Below are 325 nucleotides of genomic sequence, written 5' to 3'. Positions count from 1 at the left end.
TTCTAACGTTTTTAAGCCACTGAGTTATTGTTGAATGTCTTTGTCACAGCAGCCTACCTATCTGTCAGAATTAAATGTTTACCACATGAACTGGTTGGCACGCGGCCTGGAACGCAGTAAATGTTAGCTCTTTGACACTATTTGAGGGTCAGATCTTTGCATTTATCGCCAAGTTTCTCAGTGAAGTGGAGAAGGTGATGGCACCCCACTCCAGTACTCTTGCCTGGAAAATCCCATGGACGGAGGAGCCTGGTAGGCTGCAGTCCATGGGGCCGCTAAAAGAGTCGGACACGACTGAGCGACTTCACTTTCACTTTTCACTTTC

Source organism: Bos indicus, chromosome 23 (genome assembly GCF_029378745.1).
Source record: "Bos indicus isolate NIAB-ARS_2022 breed Sahiwal x Tharparkar chromosome 23, NIAB-ARS_B.indTharparkar_mat_pri_1.0, whole genome shotgun sequence".
Classification (NCBI taxonomy): Eukaryota; Metazoa; Chordata; class Mammalia; order Artiodactyla; family Bovidae; genus Bos; species Bos indicus.
Note: the sequence above shows the minus strand (reverse complement) of the source record.